Genomic DNA, 12,007 nt, shown 5'->3' on the forward strand with positions numbered 1-12,007 from the left:
ACATTAATCCTGGTATATCACAGAGAGAACCACTGGTATGGAATTTCTTTGATTTCTTTGGAAATTTAGAATAAAATTAGCAGAAATAATTTAAACATCATTTCTTCTATTGGAAAGCAAAATACAGGTAGGTTAGTAAGTACAGTCACAATAGCAAATGCAAGTATATTACTCAACTTCCTGCTGTTCATAAAAGGATCATCACTCAAACTCCAGGGTGATTTCTCCTCGGTACCTTTAAACTATATCCTTACCAACCTTTATTTCTGTTTCATTTTTCTCTCCTTGGAAATGCTACTGCTTCTTAGATTTGCAGCCTTCCTAATTTCCATCCTCTGCTTTCTGCTTGATCGTGGGGTCTACTGGGACTCTCTTTGCTATCTACTTTTCTTCTCCAACTGAAATAGAACATTCTGAATTACTGACCTCTTCACTCCTAAATGAAATTCACTCATTTAAAATGCTACCAGTGGTGAACTCCAACTTATTATCCCACAAACTGCTAAGCCTAAATAATCACTGAAACTGTGTAAGTCTTTTGAAAGCATCATATCAGAATTTCACTGCTGTGGGATACACAGCAGCTGGAAACTGAAACAAATTCCATTTAAAATATAACAACATGGGGTGGGAAAAAAATCACAAAAAAGAAAATGAATGCTTAAAACTTTATGTGGTCCAAGTCTCCAATGATCTGCAATTTTTGTTACACTGACAAAAGCTCAGTCAAGCGAAAAAATGTTACTGGTGACATTTGTTTCTGATTTGTTTGTTCTTTGTCACCTGTCACCAAAGCACAGTGAAACCACATCATTTTCCCTGAAGAACAGCATGTTTCCAGAATTGTTTTACACTAGTCACCATGATATAGTCAATGCTACTCCATGGTATTGCAAAAGGCTACCAAAAATATATTAACAATAAAATAAATAAAATTTAAAACTAACAACAAATTTGCTCCTGTTTGTGTCTGAAAGCTTTCCAAGATTAAGGCAGCACATCAGCATAGCAATTATTAAATAAATGAAGCCAAATAAAGTAGTGGACATAACAATTAAATACTCTTTCATATATACTTTATTGCTTAAGTACTACCCAGCAAAGATTTCATTATTTTTTATTCCAAATATTTACTAGCAACTTGTTTTATGTCACCTTGTCAGGTACCTTGAGCAATATGTTCCACAGGGGTACTTACTTAGATATCTGTGGCACAGTGCATAATGCTATATTGTTTATTATTATTATTATTATTATTCTTTTTTGAGACAGAGTCTTGCCCTGTCGCCCAGGTTGGAGTGCAATGGCGCGATCTCAGTTCACTGCAACCTCCGCCTCCCAGATTCAAGTGATTCTCCTGTCTCGGCCTCCTGAGTAGCTGGGATTACAGGTGCATGCCACCATGCTGGGCTAATTTTTGTATTTTTAGTAGAGACGGGGTTACACCATGTTGGTCAGGCTGATCTTGAACTCCTGACCTTGTGATTTGCCCACCTCAGCCTCCAAAAGTGTTGGGATTGCAGGCGTGAGCCACCACGTCTGGCTCATATTGTTTATTGAATTGAAATTATTAAGCCCTCCTGTTATGGTCTAGGGAAGTGGGGGATGAGTGAAGAGTTGAGGGGCACAAACTTCATTGAGGAAATACTGTTGTAAATGTCAAGGTCCTACTAAGAGTTTCAATTTCAATCAACATATTTTATTGTCATTACCTTTAAAAAGATTGTTCTAAATGTAAACAATTGTTCTAAATAGTTCTAAATGTAAGGAGAAGTTAAGTAACTACACTCACAATTTCATGATGGACAATATTGATAAAAGCAGGCAATGCTATATATATATATATATTTTTAACAAGATAGGTCTTGCTCTGTCACCCCATTCGGTGAGCAGTTGTGCTGTTACAATCCACTACATTCTCGGTTTCCCAGGCTCTAGTGATCATCCTACTTCAGCATCCTAAGTAGCAGGAAATGCAGGTATGCACCACTATTCCTAGTGGTTTTTTTTTTTTTGGTGGGGGGAGACGGGGTTTTGTCATGTTGCCCAGGCTGGCCTCTAACTCCTGGGCTCAAGACATCTGCCCACCTCAGCCTTCTAAACTAATGACACTTTTTGTTATATTTTTAAAGTTGTTTTTTTTTTTAAGGTTTTTTTTTTTTTTTTTTAATCCTACTTTCCTTCCTTTCTCTTTTAAGTTCAATTCTTCAATGAGATGTGCATTGTGGTTTATTAAATCTTTTTATACAATACATCTTTACAATAGCTACTTTGATCTATGTGTATTCTTGAACAACTTACTCTTACGTATTTAAGATTCCTGTCATCTTGACCTCTAAATATTAATCTTTTGATATATTTTTATTCAAAACTTTATGAGACTCTTATATTCATGTTTATAACATATTTATTTAACATACCTGTTATTAGTCATTCTAGCATACTAATCTAATGTTAAACACATGTATCAATTTATTGTGATGGCATCACCTCAATTTTATATTAATATCTGTACACTTAGGAAAACTCTAGCTGGATGTCTTTAAATTTTGACATACTTTTTTTGTTAAACTTCAACTTTTATTTTTGATTTGGGGGTATATGTGAAGGCTTGTTACAAGAGTATGTTGCATGATGCTGCAGTTTGGGGTAGAATTAAACCAGTCACACAGGTAGTGAGTATGGTACTTAGTAGGTAGTTTTTCAACCCTTGCTCCCTCCTTGTCTCCAATATCTATTGTTCCTATTCTTATGTCCATGTGTACCCAACATTTACCTCCCATATACAAATAGAAGCGTGGTATTTGGATTTGTTTCTGTGTTAGTTCATTTAGGAAAATGGCTTCTAGCTCCATCCATGTTGCTGCAAAGGACATGATTTCATTCTTTTTTGCAGCTGCATAATATCCCATGGTGTATTTGTACCACATTTTTAAATCAAATCCACCATTGATGGACCCATAAGTTAATTCCATGTCTTTGCAATTGTGAATAGGATTGTGATGAATACACAAGTGCATGCATCTTTTTGGTAGAATGATTTATTTTTCTTTGGTTATATACTCAGCAATGGAATTGCAGGGTTGAATGATAGTTTGATTTTTAGTTCTTGGAGAAATTTCCAAGATGCTTTCTACAGTGGATAAAATAATTTTACATTCCCACCAACATTGTGTAAGCATTCCCTTTTCTCCACAACCTTGCCAAGATCTGTTATAGTTTTACTTTTTAATGATAGCCATTCTGACTGGTGTGAGAATATATCTCATTGTGGTTTTAATATTAGACTTTTGCCAGAGGAATAGAATGCCAAATATTTTGTCCAATTTTATAGGTTGTCTGTTTATTCTATTGATAGCCTGTATTAGTCCATTCTCACACTGCTATGAAGAAATACACGAGACTGGGTAATTGATAATGGAAAGAGGTTTAATTGACTCACAAATCCACATGACTGGGGAGGTCTCAGGAAACTTACAATCATGGCAGAAGGGAAAAAGCCCCTTATAAAACCATTAGATCTTGTGAGAACTCACTATCACGAGATTAGCATAAGGGTAACCACTCACATGATTCAATTACCTCCCACTGGATCCCTCTCATGACACATGGGAATTATGGGAACTACAATTCAAGATGAAATTTCAGTGGAGACACAGCCAAACAATATCAGAGGCTTTTGCTGTGAAGAAGCTCTCTAGTTTAATTAGGTCTCACTTGATGTCTCTTATTATTTTGGACATGTGCCTTCAAACATGAGACATGTTTCTCCTAGTTTTTTGAGAGTTTTTAACATGAAGAGATGTTGGATTTTATCAAAAACGTTTTCTGTGTCTATTGAGATGATCACATGGTTTTTGTTTTTAATTCTATCTATGTGGTGGATTATTTTTATTTATTTGTGTATGTTGAAACAACCTTGCATCCCAGAAATAAAGCCTCCTTGATAATGATGAAATAACTTTTCGATATGCTGCTGTATTCAGTGTGCTAGTGTTTTGTTAAGGATTTGTGCATCTATATTTATCAAAGATATAGACCAGCATATATCTTTTTTCACCGCCTCTTTGCCAGATTTTGGAATTAGAATGATGCCAGTTTTGTTAAATGAGTTACAGAGAAGTCCCTCCTCCTCACTTTTTTAGTATAATTTCAGCAGAATTGTTACCACCTTCTCTTAGTACCTCTTTATGTGGTAGAATTCAGTTGTGAATCCATCTAGTCTAGGGTTTATTTTATTTGGTAAGTTTTTTATTACTGATTCATTTTGGAACTCATTATTTGTCTGTTAAGGGTTTTAATTTTTTCCTGATTCAATCTTGGGAGGTTGTATGTTTCCAGGAATTTATCTATTTCCTCTAGATTACCTAGTTTGTACGCCAAGAGGTGTTCATATTAGTCTCTGAGGATTTTTTTTATCATGAGATTAGTTGTAATTGATATAATTTTAAACTCACCAGAAATTTTTCTAGAATAATACAGGAAACTCTCAAAAGACCTTTTTCATAGATCTGCTTTATTTTTTTATTTTTATATTTATTTATAGATTTATTTATTTATTTATTGACAGAGACTCACCCTGTCACCAGGCTTGAGTACAGTGGCATAATGCCAGCTCACTGCAACCTCCGCCTCCCGGGTTCAAGCGATTCTTCTGCTTCAGTCTCCTGAGGAGCTGGAATTATAGGTGTGCACCACCATGTCTGGTTAATTTTTGTATTTTTAGTAGAGATGGGATTTTACCATGTTGGCCAAGATGGTCTCAATCTCTTGACTTCGTGATCTGCCCACCTCGGCCCCCCAAAGTGCTGGGATTACAGGCATGAGCCTCTATACCCGGCCAGATCTGCCAATTTTTAATATTTTGTAATATTTGCTTTTTCACTCTCTACAATATATTATAAACATTTTGAAAATAAAACGCAAATATCATGTCTATACTCCAAATTATTCAGTATTTCCTAAAAAAGAATCCCAACCAGATTACAATTATGAAAATTGTAAAATTCAAAGACACAATAGTAATCTAAGATCATACAGTTTTCCAATAATGTACTTTATAGATATATTTATCTTGCCAAGATCTAATCTGGGACCAAACATTGCATTTAGTTGCCTTGTCTCTTCAGTTTCCTTTAGTTTAGATCTGTTTGTAAATCTTTTGCTATTCTTCTTTTGATATTTTTGAAGAATATGGGTTAGTTATTTAGAAGACTGTTCTTTAATTTGTGTGTTTTTGATGTTTCCTCATGGCTGTATTTAGGTTATGCATTTGGGACAGGTTTACCACTTAAATAATAACCTATTGTGTCTGGAATTGGTTCCTTCTGGCGGGTTCTTGGTCTCACTGACTTCAAGAATGAAGCTGTGGACCCTCACAGTGAGTGTTACAGTTCTTAAAGATGGTGTGTCTGGAGTTTGTTCCTTCAGATATTCAGATATTTATGGAGTTGCTTCCTTCTGGTGGGTTTGCTGTCTTGCTGACTTCAGGAGTGAAGCCACAGAGTGTTACAGAATCAGTGAGCGTTACAACTCTTAAAGGTGGTGTGGACCCAGAGAGTGAGCAGAAGCAAGATTTATTGTGAAGCGCCAAAGAACAAAGCTTCCACAGTATGGAAGGGGACCCCAGTGGGTTACTGCTGCTGGCTCGAGTGGCCAGCTTTTATTACCTTATTTGGCCCTGCCCACATCCTGCTGATTGGTTCATTTTACAGAGTGCTGATTGGTCCATTTTACAGAGTGCTGATTGGTGCTTTTACAATCCTTTAGCTAGACACAAAAGTTCTCCAAGTCCTCACCTGACCCAGACGCCCAGCTGGCTTTACCCCTCAATCACCCCTCTAAATAGGACACCCCAACTGCTGTCAGGAATTGGGCAATGACCACACTAGCTAATTCCTGCTGGATATGGGCAAAGAAGGGGCCCTGCAAGTTGTAGTGTCCTCCAGAGGGGAACTTTTTAGGCCAGTCAAAGGGCCATCAGGTATGTCCAGGGGTCCTCAGTAGAAGTTGTTAGTTGAGATCATTTGGGGTTCCATTTGAAAGATTATCTGTAGCTTGATAGCCTTGATCCTAGAGAAAATGAATTTGACAAAGAGGTTAAAAATACAGGGCCCGAAGGCGAGTAATAGTAAGATGGCTGTCACAGGACCTAGAAAGGGGAGAAGCCATGTCGCCCAACTCCAGAGGTTGGTATAAGAATTTGAAAGGTGCTGTCTGATTTCAGAAGCCTTTTCTTATAAATGCCAGGTGGCATCTCATACTGTCCCTGACTGGTTAGTGTAAAAACAACACTCTTCCCCTAAGAAAGTGAAGAGTCCTCTTTTCTCAGCAGTGAGGAGGTCTAGGCCTCAGCGGTTTTGGAGAGTCACTACTGCTAAAGAGTCTATTTGGGATTGTAGAATAAGGATAGATTTTGTTATTTCTTGCAAACTGTTTGAGAAATCCTTTGGGAATGTGTGGTAGTAGGATAATACATGCTACACTATTAACTTTTAGCAAACTTTACTTTTGTTGAAAACCTTACAAGATTTTAATTTTAATTTTTCTTTGCTATTAATAAAACCTTGTTCAGTCCATATTAACTTAGAATTGGTATAGATGGCTCCTTCATAATTCTGTAAGTACTTTAATGTTTGGCTGAGTGCAAACAGCTAGCACGTTTGAGCAGACCAATTATTAAGTAATTTTCCTAACTACTTCTACAAGAGTTTCCTTATACTTATTGAATACCCATTGTGTCTTTTTCCCTTAATCACTCAGGAGGAACCATCTATCATCCTGTCCTGAAGGGAGTTCTTCCTAGATCTGGTCGGAACTTTGTATGGTAATTAATTAAGATTTTGATTCCCTGTTAGGAAATCTGCTGCGTTTAAGGATTTTTGATAGGAAGGCTTTGGGTTGTCAGTGGCCTCAGTGCTTTCTGGCTATGCCCTTGTTTACACTGACAACAAGGTGGTATTGGAGTGTTATAGGGTCTGTTTACACTGACAACAAGGTGGTATTGGAGTGTTACAGGGTCCTTGAAGAAGACATTCAATTATCAATTATAAGTTTTAAATTTACCCTGGCTTTTAAAAGAATAGACTACACTGTTTTTTCTTTACTGCTTCCATGTCTTTTTCTCTCTGACTCCTTCTTTGTCTGTCTCTTCCTCTCTCCTTCTCTCTTTCACTTTTTGTCTCTCTGTCTCTTCCTCTCTCTATCTCTCTCTTTCTGTCTTCCCTACCTCCTTTTCTTTCTGACTCCCTCTTTGTCTCTGTCACTTCCTCTCTTTCTCTCCCTCACTTCCTTTCTGCTGGTCTTTCCCTGCCTCTGTCAGTTGCTTATGTTGTGGTTCTCCCCTCTCCTTCCCCTTTTTGTGGCTTTAGCAGTGTAAGACTGTTACCTCCTTGGGTTTTTTCACTGCATGCAATAACTCTGTGGTTTCCTTGTGATATTTAATGGGGATTCCCCCAGAATTTAGGAAGTCCCTTTCTTTCTATATTGCAGCATGGGCATGTAGGATTAGATAAGCATACTTACTACATGTAGCAAAGTCTCCCAATTACAACTGAGGACGTGGGAGAAATACCTGGTTACAGGCTGTGAAAGGATTCCTTGGATGGTAACAGACCTTGAGGACAGCTATCCAGGACAGGAGATTAACACCGCGAAAGCTGTGCCGGTGTCCAGGAGGAAGTCAATTTCCTGACCCTCAATGGTTAAACATACCCAGGGCTCAGTGAGGGTGATGACATGAGCTGGCACTTGTCCCGGGCACCCTCAGTCCTGTTGTTTGATCATCTGGTTGGGAGCTTCTGGCCCAGAGAACCTTTGCTCTCTGGGGAAGTGCACCTTCCAGTGATTGCTTAGGCACAGTGGACATTGGCAAAGGGGCAGCTTGTTTCTCGTTGGACAAATTTTTTTAAAGTGTCCTTGCAAACCACACTGATAACAAGCCCTACCAGATGATTGGCCTGCTCTAATTTCTGTCTTCCCTGAAACAGCAAGGTTTGTTTGTCTGAGGGTTATGACTAAGGCTGTGGCCTTTCTCAGATCTTGCTTTTCCTTTTGGGCCTGGTCTTCTTTATCCCTATTATAGAACACTGAGGTTGCCAGGTTTGATAATGCCTCCACATTTTGTTCAGGGCCCAGGGGTCACTTTTGGAGCTTTCTTCTGATAGCTGCAGCTGACTGGGTAATAAACTTATCTTTTAGGATCAACTGACCCTCGAGTGAGTCAAGTGACAGAGGAGTATATTTTCTTAAGGTCTCCCATAGATGCTCGAGGAAGGCAGAAGGATTTTCTTCCTTTCCCTGAGTTATGGTGGACATCATTGAATAATTCATGGAATTTTTCCTAATTCTCCTTAGTCCTTCTGGAACACAGGTCAGCAGGTGTTTGCAAATCCAGTCCCCATTATCTGAGTTGAGGTCCCAGTGGGGATCCTTACTGTGAATGACTTGCTGACCAGTAGGGAATTTGTCCCTTTTTTGAGCTGTCATTTTATCATTTACTTGACTAAGATACCAGGCATCTTCAAACTCTTGGGCTGCAGCTAAAGCCACATTATTTTCATTAAAGGCCAGAGTTTGATCTAACAATAGGATGACATCTCTCCAAGTGAGATCAAAGGTTTGCCCTAGACCCTGTAGGACATCTATGTACCTATCAGAATAATCTGAAAACTTCCCCAGGTCTGCCTTGATCTGCTTTAAATCAGAGAGGGAGAAGGGGACATGTACCCGGGTTGGGCCAAATTCCCCTCCTGCTACAGCTTGAAGGGGACATAACCGATAGTCTGGGGGTTTTTGTGGTACTTTGGAGATTTCTTTGCTTATTTCCTTTTGGGTGGGGGAGGTTAGAAGAGGATTAGCATTAATAGGAAGGGGAGCTATAGGGAGGCTAGGATATGGGGGTAAGCTGAGAGGTCCTCCTGTGGGAGGTAAATGCAAGCTTTGCATAGTTGTGGATTCTCCTTTAATGAAAATAAAGCTTGGACATAAGGTATTTCACTCCATTTGCCTTCCCTCTTACAGAAAAAGTCAATCTGCAGGATAGTATTGTAATTTATATTTCCCTCAGGTGGCCATTTTTCTCCATCAGAGAGAGAATATTGGGGCCAGGCCATAGTTCAGAAAAAAATGAGCCATCTCTTTTTCAGGGTTTACAGGTCAAATTGGTCCCAATGGCTTAGGATGCATTTCAAGGGTGAGCCTGTTGATGCCTGAGTGTTTCCCATCTGAAAGACAAAACTTCTTGTGGTTTTGTTTTGTTTGTTTCTCTCCTGCTGAAGAACCTGCAATGGTCCCTGGACCCTGCTGCTCAGAATAGTTGCACTCACTAACACAGCAGCAGAAACACCTCTTGCCCAAGAACCCACAATGGTCCCTGGACCCTGCTGATCAGAATAGTTGCACTCACTGATGCAGTAGCAGAAACAGTAGTTTTCCTCCAACACTACAAGGAGGACCGAGGAAGGTCGGATTTAGTGGTCCTTACCCACTCATTGTTGAAAACCTGCACCCTTGCCTGTCCTCCTAGACCACCAAGAAGACCGAGAAAAATCAGATTTAGTGGCCCTTATGGACACATTTTCAAATACCTGTTAGAGTCCTGAGTATTCTCCTGTTAGTATTGGGACTTGACCCCTGTCCTATAAAGATGTTATACCCCGAAAATGAAGTGAATGGCCATACCCTGAGGGAGAGAAGGGACCTCCAGGGTTGGAAGAGTGATGCTTTTTGTCCTCACTTGAATAGGAAGGATATAATTTCTGAGGCTCCCCATATCCTAGCTTCAGGAATAGCTTTTGTTAGGCCTGTTAGTCTGAGGAGGGATCCTAAAATTCCAGATAGTCCCCCCTACCATGGGGCTTTGGGCAAAAATTATGTCTTTCTGATTGGTGAGCCTGGGTGCCTAAAGAAGGGAATAGAGTCCTGGAGTTTATACAGAAATCATTCTTAGCAGAGAAACTAGAAAAGCACCAGAGACAGGGGGTGGTTTTTGGAATGGGGACTAGCCTCGGAGAAGAGGTGAGAGGAAATTTGTCTGACAAGCATTACGACCCAGGAGGCAAGGATCAGGATAGACAGGACAGATGGGCAAGTCTCTCTAGGGCGACATGCCTTTGAGAGTTCTGCTCATGGCTGCAGGGTCAACCAACTTGTTGTCAGGACCTCAGAGCTGAATGGCTTTCCTCTCTGTCGACCCTTGGCTCAGCCCAGAAGTACAGGAAAAGTGGAAGCTGGTTCCAGGCAAACCAACACTCCCAACTCCAAAGAGTTGGGGGTTGTTAGAGAGCCCTTTCTCAGAAAGCCTGACACCCGTGTCTTTTGTCCGGCAGCTGCACTCATCACTTTTAACTGGCTGACAGGTGCCCGGTATTTAGTCCTCAAATTCTAAGGAAAAATAGGACAGAATAGCAAGCAAAAGGGGTCCAATGGTGCTGACTGCTTGGCAATTGTCCCTTCATGGTCACCAAAATGTGTTGGAACTGGTTCCTTCCGGTGGGTTCTTGGTCTCACTCACTTCAAGAATGAAGCCTTGGACCCTCGCGGTGAGTGTTACAGTTCTTAAAGATGGTGTGCCCGGAGTTTGTTCCTTCAGATGTTCAGATGTGTCTGGAGTTTCTTCCTTCCGGTGGGTTTGTGGTCTCACTGACTTCAGGAGTGAAGCTGCAGACCTTCGTGGTGAGTGTTACAGCTCTTAAAGGTAGTGCGTGCCAGATGCGGTGGCTCAAGCCTGTAATCCCACCACTTTGGGAGGCCAAGACGGGTGGATCACGAGGTCAGGAGATCGAGACCATCCTGGCTAACACGGTGAAACCCCATCTCTACTAAGAAACACAAAAAACTAGCCAGGCGAGGTGGCGGCTGCCTGTAGTCCCAGCTACTGGGGAGGCTGAGGCCGGAGAATGGCGTGAACCCGGGAGGCGGAGCTTGCAGTGAGCTGAGGTCTGGTCACTGCACTCCAGCCTGGGCGACAGAGCGAGACTCCACCTCAAAAAGAAAAAAAAAAAAAGAAAAAAAAAATGGTGGTGCGGACCCAAACTGTGAGCAGAAGCAAGATTTACTATGAAGAGCGAAAGAATAAAGCTTCCACAGTGTGGAAGGGGACCTGAGCGGGTTACTGCTGCTGGCTCAGGTGACTAGCTTTAATTCCCTTATTTGGCCCTACCCACACCCTGCTGATGCATCCATTTTACAGAGCGCTGATTGGTCCATTTTATAGAGTGCTGATTAGTCCATTTCACAGAGTGCAGATTGGTGTGTTTACAATCCTTTAGCTAGACACAGAGCACTGATTGGTGCATTTACAATCCTTTAGTTAGACACAAAAGTTCTCCAAGTTCCCACCTGAACCAGAAGCCCAGCTGGCTTCACCTCTCAATGTCTTCCCCAGTGCATTATTTCAGAAGGCACATTATTGCCCAGCATGGGTGATGTTGACATTGAGCACTTGAAGCAGCATCTACAAAGTTTTTCTGTAAAGTTACTATTTCTTCTTTTGTAATTAATAAGCAATTTCCTGTGAAAAACTATAAGTGCATAAATATACTCCTTCTTATCAATGTTTTACTGGATATCTTATTCATTGATGATTTTCCAACTTCAACTACTATATGTATTAGTTTCCACTCAACTATAAAAAGAGCTTTTATTTTTGTGCCATTTATTTATTCATTATATCAATATGATTTTGTAACTTCTTATTTATTTCAATTAGTTATTAAAATTTGGTTATTTAATGTTTGAATTGTCCCAAATTTGTCTGTTGAAGTCTCTATACATTAAATTTTGTGTCCTTTTGACAGGTCCTTATATCTCTTTAGGCAGTTCTTTACTTTCTAGTGCTAAATTAAGTACCAGGTTCATCTTATGCTTTGCCAGCCACATGCCTGTAACCACCTGTTACTCTTGGTTCATTTTCGTGTTGATGAATTGTATTTAGAAAACAAGTGTTGTATGCTCATTGCCATTGAAATAGCATTCTTTTTAGGTCTTTTTAGTAGACAGAGATAGA

The sequence above is a fragment of the Papio anubis genome, chromosome 2 (assembly GCF_008728515.1).
Source record: "Papio anubis isolate 15944 chromosome 2, Panubis1.0, whole genome shotgun sequence".
NCBI lineage: Eukaryota > Metazoa > Chordata > Mammalia > Primates > Cercopithecidae > Papio > Papio anubis.